Source organism: Hordeum vulgare, chromosome 6H, assembly GCF_904849725.1.
Source record: "Hordeum vulgare subsp. vulgare chromosome 6H, MorexV3_pseudomolecules_assembly, whole genome shotgun sequence".
Classification (NCBI taxonomy): Eukaryota; Viridiplantae; Streptophyta; class Magnoliopsida; order Poales; family Poaceae; genus Hordeum; species Hordeum vulgare.
In genome coordinates, this window is record NC_058523.1 from 366,144,837 (window position 1) to 366,154,111 (window position 9,275).

The window sequence follows — 9,275 nt, forward strand, 5'->3', positions numbered from 1 at the left end:
GGGATGGATCATGATGGGATCACGGGACGAATCGTGATGAGATTGCGGGACGGACTGCGATTTGGATCGTGAAGATATTCGACTACATCAACCGCGTTATATACGCTTCCTCTTAGCAATGTACAAGGGTATGTGGATAGAATCTCTCCTCTCGTAGATGGTCATCACCATCGATAGATCTTATGAGTGCGTAGGAATTTTTTTGTTTGACATGCAACGTTCCCCAACAATTTGTAGCTCAGGTGAAAATTGTAATTGCATGTAGTGCCCTTAGTGATTTTGGTGGTTTGAATACTTATAGGTTAAGAGAGTAATGTGTCTGTAAGTGTACACATGCTCTATAAGTCGATGAGTTTGAGTTATACGATGAATATCGACCCCTAAAAACGCATGTCTTCGGCTGAAGACTTCGGACTTACTGTGACGCCCTCGATTTAATCGTGCGCTAATCATACACGCAAATGCGTACGATCAAACCCAAGGACCCACGGGGAGATATCACAACACAACTCTAGACACAAATAAAATAACATCAGCTTCATATTACAAGCCAGGGGCCTCGAGGGCAAGAATACGAAACCTCGATAAACACACGAGTCAGCGGAAGCAACAAATATCTGAGTACAGACATAAAACATGGGGTGCCTTAGAGAAGGCTAGCACAAAAGATACAACGATCGAACGAGGCGAGGCCTCCTGCCTGGGAACCTCCTAACTACTCCTGATCATCAGCGGCCTCCACGTAGTAGTAGGCACCGTCGGGGTAGCAGTCGTCGGCGGTGGGGTCCTCCATCTCCTGGGCTCCATCATCTGGTCGCAGCAACGGATCAAGGGAACAAGGGGGAGCAAAGCAGCGGTGAGTACTCATCCAAAGTACGCGCAAGTCTTACATCAGAACTATTCTAACTATGCATCAGTATCAAAGAAGGGGGGGTGTATATGTGGACTGACTGCAGCAATGCGAGAATAGAGGGAGAAGGCCTAGTCCTATCGAAGACTAGCATCTTCAGGGTCTTGCAGCAATAGACGAGAGTAGAACAGGGGTAAAACATAATAGTCATATTGTTGCAGCAATATTAAAGTGAGGTCACGCCTAACGATCCTCCCTCGACTCCCTGCGAGGAAGCAATCCCGAGGCAAACTAAATCCAGTTAAGTAACAATTGTAGTTGTATAAGATCGGGGCACAACTCCAAGTCGTCCTGTAACCGTGGACACGGCTATCCGAATAGTTAATTTTCATCCCTGCAGGGGTGTACCACATGTCCCATCACGCTCGATAACACTCTGGCCGGACATACTTTTCTGGGTCTTGCCCGGCCTCGGAATATCGACACGTCGCAGCCCCACCTAAGACTAATCAGAGAGGCCAACCCGCCGGTCTAAATCCTAAGCACAAAGGGTTCGTGGGCCCAGTTCCCCTTCACGCTCCTGCACGTGGCGTGGGCGGCCGACGTCAGTCCTAGCATCCCTTAATCACAAGCGCGATGCATCTCGGGACCACTCGGGCGCGCGCCGCTACATTGCTGGCATCTGAAAAGTTTCGGCTGATACCGCGACGCCGAGTACCCATAATTCTTCCCGCGTAGCCGGTTAGTGCGAAAAGTTCTCCGACCAACCCAGATCAAATACCCAAATCCATTAGCATTTTAATTAGGCCAACAACACAGTCTCGCGGGAATCCACCCGTCCTACAACTAATCACCCATAATCCCAGTAACATGGTCGAGTAACTGTGTGGTCGTAACATCGGGGGGAATCCGAGGTATCACCCTCATTGGATTCCGAACGATGTACCCGTCAAGGTGGGCTTAGAGGAATCACCCTCGAGGGTCCCACACTCGCGGGGTTGCACGACAGAGGCGTCATCGGGAATGGTGAAAGAGGAATCACCCTCGATAACCACGACCGACTAGCTATACTACAGAGATATCATCAGGAGTACTTAGCGAGGTGTCACCCTCGGTACCCGATAGTATCCCTGTAGCGTCGTACAACGAAGGGGGTGAACGTGCTGTGTCGGGTCTGGCTCATCGATCAGAGATCGAGATTTGAAAACAAGCGGGGCAACTGATCTACGGGGTCAGAGGGGATGACTGCTCCACCTATACTAAGCATATTTAAAGTACAGGACTGAAAGTAGCAGTTCATCAAAAACAGGCTATGCATCAGATATAAGAGCTAACTACAAGAGTAGCAAAATACTAATGCAAGCAGTAGGAAGAAAGACATAGGCGATATAGGAATGATCAAGGGGAGTTTGCTTGCCTTGCTTCTCTGCGGCAAAGGACTGATCGGCAGGGTCGTAGATGTACCCGGCAGAGTAGCGTCAGTCTCGGGTTCTACCGGTAAGAAGAGGGGGAAGAAACAATAAATAATAGCACCGATGCAACACAAAGAACGACATGGAAAGATGCAGGCTAGACATGAGCTACCGCAGCAACATCCGTCATAGACGGGTGGGAAGAATATCTGACGATATTTTCCGGGTCTCGGGCTACTACCGGTTATACTGGAAACGATGGAAAAGTTCCATGTTTGCTATGCTAGGGACGCGTGACAGACGAACGGGCCGTGTATCCGGGTTCGTCTCGTTTTGCTGATCATCTTTCATGTTGAAAATATTTTGATCTGACTTACGGATTATTTAATATTAATTTTCAAAGTTTTATTAATTATTTAGGAATTAAAAACATATTTAAATGATTTAATAAAATCCTATTATGACATCATCGCGATGTCATGCTGACATCAACATTTGACTGGTCAACTGACCAGCGGGTCCCGAACGTCATAGGCACAAGTTTTATTTAAGATTAATTATTAATTAATCAGATTAATTTAGCGGGGGACCCACGTGTCATACTCTAATTATGTTAATTAATTATTCTAATTAATATATCTATTTATTTATTTAATAAAAACATTATTTTTATTTTTATTTTAACTATTGCGTGGGGCCTCCCTGTCATAGACAGCGGGTGCGTTGGCCCCACCTGTAAGTGACCTAAGGCCATTTACTCACTCATACAAATGTCGTATTCCTCTAAATATCCATATACGCAAATACATACATCGCATCTCATACATACATACATACATACGCATCTAATACATCATTTGCTTTTATTTCTTTTCTCCCAAAACTCTCATCTCCCTCTGTGTTAACACAGAAACAGAGAACTCTCTCTGCTCCAACTCAACCTAGAAGAACACAAACTTCACTCCTTCCTACCGGAGTCTACCGTCGACGGATCGAGGTCCCGTTTGCCGGAACGGAACCGGGACGGCGAGGAGAACGTCATGGTGGGAGGAGCCCGAGGAGGGGCTCACCGACATTGACGAGACGGCCCGATGAAGCCGGAGTTCGCGCGAAGGTGAAGGTGATGACGGTGACGCGGTTCCGGTGAAGACGGGCGTGCCGGCGAGGAGGAGCCGACCGGAGGTTCGCCGAGAGGGGCCCCGGTGAGGAGGGGCCCCTGGAGATGGAGCCGCTGACGGGGAGGGGAGACCACCGTAGAGAGGGCCGCCGGAGATGGACCTCCCGGAAGGGGCCGGCCGACGAGATGGGGAGGGCCGAGGCCCCTGCCGGCGGGTGGAGGCCGAGGGGGGGGGGGAACTCGCCGGCGGAGAGAGGGGAAGGGCCGCCGGGGGAGGAGGAGATCATGAGGTGGGGGGCCGCCGGGGGAGGAGGGTCGGTGGAGGGAGGCCGTGGGGGGCTGTCGGCGGGAGGAGGAGAGGCCGCCGGCCAAGGAGGAGGCAGGAGGAGGGATCTGGGGCGACGGGAGAGGAGGGCTCGTGGGAGGGAGATGGGGCGAGGGTCACGGGAGAGATGGGGAGGGGCCTGGCGTCGTGGGAGAGAGTCACGGGATGGGGTTCTCTCGTGGGCAGGGAGTGTTGGTGGGGGTGGGGGGAGAGGACCGAGAGAGGGGGGGGAGGTGGCGCTGTCGTGGGGGTGGGGCCCCCCCACGAGGGGGAGGCTGGCGGCGGCGTGGGAGGCGAGTGGGGGGGTGGCGGCGCTCAGGAGGGGAGGGGAGTAGCGAGAGGGGGTGGGATTGCTCGCCAGGGGGCTCTAGGGTTTGGCCGGTTGGGCCCCTTGGCCCAGCCAGGCCATGGGGTGGGGGTTGTTTCTTTTTGTTTTTGTTTTTTTTGTTTTTTTGTTTCGATTTGTTTTATTTTGCCTTGTTTATTATTTCTTTCTTTCATTATTTATTTTTCTAACTGATTTTTCTTTTTAAACACTTTCTTTTATTATACTTTATTTTAGAATTTATTATATATACTTTTAATTTTCTCTTTCATATACATATTCCTTTAAATATTTATAATGAACTTATAAAATACTTTTCTTTTGTTTTCAAATTTGGAATCCGGACAAACTCGAATCAACGCGGGTCTGAGATGGGAATTCGATGACGTGACATCATTACCGGTTGATCACTGTAGCTTAATTACAATAATTACTGTTGCAAAAGTCGAGGATGTCACAATTCTCCCCTACTAACAAGAATCCTCGTCCCGAGAATTAAGAGGTAGAGGGAAAGAGCCCAGGGTATTCATCACGAAGATGATCCTCGCGATCCCAAGTGGCTTCATCTTCAGAGTGATTTGACCACTGCACCTTAAGGAACTTGGTGACCTTGCGACGAGTCTTACGTTCAGCTTGGTCGAGAATGCGGACCGGATGCTCTTTATAAGAGAGGTCTTGTTGTAGCTCAAGCATATCGTGATCCACTGCTCGAATAGGGTCCTTGAAGCAGCGACGGAGTTGAGAAACATGGAAGACATCGTGAACCTGGGAAAGGTTCACCGGCAGTTCCAATGGATAAGCCACTCTTCCACGCCTTTCGAGAATAGTGAAAGGACCAATATAACGAGGAGCTAACTTGCCCTTGATTCCGAAACGGTGAGCACCTCTCATTGGTGTGACACGAAGATACGCCTTTTCGCCAGGTTGATAGACCATATCTTGATGATGACGGTCATACTGACTCTTCTGACGAGACTGAGCAGCCTTCAGATTCTCATGAATAATGCGGACTTGATCTTCGGCATGTTGAATAATATACGGACCGAAGAGTGATCGTTCCCCAGTTTCTGACCAATTCAGAGGAGTTCGACACCTTCGCCCATACAATACTTCGAAAGGGGCCATCTTCAGACTAGCTTGATAGCTATTGTTGTAAGAGAACTCGGCATACGGGAGAGATTCCTCCCATTTCTTACCGAAAGAAATGACACAAGCTCGAAGCATGTCCTCGAGAATTTGGTTGACTCGTTCAACTTGTCCCTGGGATTGAGGATGAAACGACGTGCTGAAGGACAGATGAGTCCCCATAGCCTTCTGAAAACTTTCCCAGAATTTTGAAGTGAACAAGCTGCCACGGTCCGAACTGATTACCAACGGAATACCGTGAAGTGAAACAACTCTTGACATATAAAGATCTGCCAGCTGACTAGCATTAATCGTTTCTTTGACGGCCAGGAAATGTGCAACTTTGGACAGTCGATCAATGACGACAAGAATAGCATCATTACCTTTCTGAGATCTGGGAAAACTAGTGACGAAGTCCATTTCAACGTGGTCCCATTTCCACTCGGGAATAGAGATAGGCTGCAGTGTTCCAGCAGGCCTTTGGTGTTCTGCTTTGATACGCCGGCATATATCACATTCTGCCACATAGCGTGCAATGTCTTGTTTCATATTGGGCCACCAGAATCTTTGCCGGATGTCTTGGTACATCTTGGTACTACCCGGGTGAATAGACAATGGTGTGTCATGAGCTTCTTCCATCACCTTCCCAGTCATCCTGAGATTTTCCTTCTTATTTGGGACGAATAGGCGACCCTTGAAATACAAGGCGCCACCTTCATCAACAGTGAAAAAGGAGGGTTTACCCTTCGCAATATAGCTCTTAATCCTGTCGACATCATCGTCAAAGTCTTGTAGATTCTTTATGGAGCTCACAAGATCTGGTTCAACCACTAGGTTACTGAGGGAACCCTGATTAACAACACGAAGGTTCATCCTTTGAAACTCTTCAGGAGGGGGAACAAGGTAACCCTGAGGAACAATGTGGAGGTTCAGCTTACGGAATTCCTCTTGCAGACGATCATGAACCTGATGAACCTGGAGGTGGTTGCAGTATGACTTGCGACTTAAGGCATCAGCCATTACGTTAGCCTTGCCAGGGGTATATGATATACTACAGTCAAAATCTGCTATACGCTCCATCCATCTTTGTTGGCGCAGGTTCAACTCCGATTGATTGAACAAGTACTTCAGACTTTGATGGTCGGTGTAGAGTTCACAGCGATTACCAACAAGGTATTGTCGCCATTCCTTGAATGCATGAATAACTGCGGCAAGCTCGAGATCATGAACTGGGTAGTTCTCTTCATGAGCACGCAGTTGACGTGAAGCATAAGCGATCACCTTGCGATCCTGCATTAGGACACAACCTATTCCTTGACGAGAAGGATCACAGTATATGACGAAGTCCCTTTTCGTATCTGGAGGAGCAAGTACTGGAGCGGACGTCAGTTTGTCCTTGAGCGCCTGGAAACTTTCCTGGCATTTATTAGTCCATTCATACTTAACACCTTTGTGAAGCAGGTTGGTTAAGGGCTTCGCAATCTTGGAGAAGTTCTCGACGAATCGACGGCAATAGCTGGCGAGTCCGAGAAAACTTATGACTTGCTTGACATTCTTCGGGGGAGTCCAGTCAAGAATAGCTTGAATTTGTTCAGGGTTGACCGCAATACCATCCTTGGAAATCACATGACCAAGGTAAGTCACTTCGTCTAGCCAGAACTCACATTTGGAATACTTCGCATAGAGTTTATGCTCCCGAAGCTTATCCAGTACAAGACGAAGATGCTCAGCATGCTCTTCTTTGTTCTTCGAAAACACCAGAATATCATCCAGATATACCACGACAAATTTGTCGAGGTAGTCCATGAATATATAATTCATCAATCGAGAGAAGGTTGCCGGTGCATTGGTTAAGCCGAAGGACATGACGGTGTACTCGTATGATCCATATCGAGTAACAAAGGCGGTCTTTGGAATATCCTCCTTGCGAACACGGATCTGGTGGTATCCCAATCTCAAGTCGAGCTTAGAGAAGACGGTGGAACCAGCAAGTTGATCATACAAATCATTTATCCGAGGGAGAGGATATTTGTTTTGAATAGTGGCCTGGTTGATAGGACGATAGTCTTGAACCAATCGATTTGTCCCATCCTTATTCTTAACAAAGAGAGAAGGTGCTCCCCAAGCAGAGGAACTCGGACGGATGAACCCCAGACGAAGCGAGTTGTCAATTTCTTGCTTAAGTTCAAGGAGTTCATGTGGTGGCATTTTATAAGGACGCTTGGCAATAGGAGTGGTACCGGGTACCAAGTCAATGACAAACTCGACAGCTCGAGCAGGGGGAATCCCCGGAAGTTCTTCTGGAAAGACATCTTGGAATTCTCGGACCACTGGTATGTTTTCAATGCCTTCCAGAGGCGACGCATTTAATGCATTCAAAGCATACAGTCGTGCCTCAGCATTACGGACGAGATGCGCATGGTAGCTTACTAGTTCATCTGAAGGGTGTAGGAGGTGGGCGGTCTTGGTGGCACAAACGATCGATGCCGTATGAGCTTTCAACCAGTCCATCCCCAATATGAGATCAATGTTGGATGACTTTAGTAGGATGGGGTTGGCAAGGAATTCTAATCCTTCAATTTCAACTGGAACATGGGGGCAAACCACAGAGGTTCGGCATTCGCCCCCAGGGGTGTTTACCACTATCGGGATGTTCATCTCTTCGCTCCTAATGTCATGCATGTATGCAAAAATTTCCGACATAAAGGAATGCGATGCTCCTGTATCTAACAATACAGAAGAAGGTACTGAGTTAACGAGAAGTGTACCCATCACGGTAGCAGGCTGGTCTTGAGCTTGACCCATATCAATGTTGTTGGCCTGACCACGAACATAAGCAGGCTTAGTGTTGAAGTTGCGGTTCTGGTTGTTGCCACGGCCAGTTGCGGGAAGTGCCAGCTGATTCAGATTCTGCATGCAGTCTCTAGCACGGTGACCTGGACGGACACACTTGAAGCACAGCCCGTCCTCAGGACAGGAAGGAGGAACTCGAGGCGGTGGATCTGGGAGCCTTGGCTGCCTAGGTGGTGGAGGAGGCAGGCGAGGTGCAGCATAGGACGGCCTCGGAGTAGGAGCAGGTGCATGGTACATGTTGTTGGGAATCCAGATCTTCTGCTTCTGTGCAGATGAGCCCGAAGATGAGCCCATGTCACGGTTGCGCTTGCTGCTATCTTTGTATTCCTGCAAACCAGTCTCAACCTGAATAGCCTTGTTCACGAGGGTGGCGAAATCAGCATAGTCCTGAACGAGGAGTGTCAGCTTGATATCAGGGTGGAGGCCTTCACGGAACTTCTCCTGCCTGCGTGCATCAGTCGCAATGTCTTCTTCAGCATAGCGAGATAATTCCAGAAATTCCCGCTGATAAGCATCCACAGTCTTGTTGCCCTGGACCAAGTTGTGGAACTCACGCTTCTTCCGGTCCATGATTCCCTGGGGAATGTATCGAGCACGGAAAGCAGCCTTGAACTCTGCCCAAGTGATGATAGTTCCATCGGGCTGAGAGCGCCTGTGGCTGTCCCACCATTGAGCAGCGAGACCCTTCAGAAAGTAGCCGGCAAAGTTGACATAGCTCGCCAGGGGCACATTGGCAGACTCCAGCTCATAGGAAATGTCACGGAGCCAGTCATCAGCATCAAGAGGCTGAGTTGAGCTGTGGTAGATCGCAGGGTTGAGACGACAGAAGTCTTGAAGTGTCACGCCTTGTGGTTGGTTCATGTTCGGCCTTTGGAACTGATCCATGAGCCCTTGCATAAACTGGCGGTTCAGCTCAAACTGTTGGATCATCCCCGCCATATACTCAGGAGGCGTGGGTGGTGCATCGTTGCAGGGCCACGCGGGCGGCCAGCTGGTCTAACCATCCTGTTAAATATTTAGCAGGGGTAGTTTAGCTTAATGTAATTGAAAAGGCATCGCACGCATTCATGAAGTAATCAAGCATAACGACAGGGAAATGCGATAGATACTCCATAATAGTTGAGTTCGACATACAGACCCATACATAAGTACGATTACAGACTAACGATTACAAATTCGAAATTTGGCGATAGCCCGGACGCATTAGACGATACCCTGGACTCACTAGGCGGCGCGCAGGCACGCGGTGGAAGAGTACCACAACAAGA